The sequence below is a fragment of the Theobroma umbraticum genome, unplaced genomic scaffold (genome assembly GCF_002168275.2).
Source record: "Theobroma umbraticum cultivar Fairchild unplaced genomic scaffold, ASM216827v3 scaffold_69.0, whole genome shotgun sequence".
Classification (NCBI taxonomy): Eukaryota; Viridiplantae; Streptophyta; class Magnoliopsida; order Malvales; family Malvaceae; genus Theobroma; species Theobroma umbraticum.
This window is the reverse complement of record NW_018397293.1, coordinates 399260-399487: the sequence shown is the minus strand read 5'-3', so window position 1 is coordinate 399487 and position 228 is coordinate 399260.

The window sequence follows — 228 nt, the reverse complement described above, 5'->3', positions numbered from 1 at the left end:
CCATAAAACTCTTTGTAAAGAGAATTGAACAATGATCTTTATAAATTGAATAAATCTTTATTCCATATAATCATAAAAGATAATACATCAAAACTTATAATCTCCAAATGCACATTTGCATTGACACAATTTTCTAATTTCATAACAATTTACATTATGACGACTCGACCTCTAACAGCGGAGTGACTCGGAATAAAGTGCTATGAGATGCCTTTACCTATCCGCGGT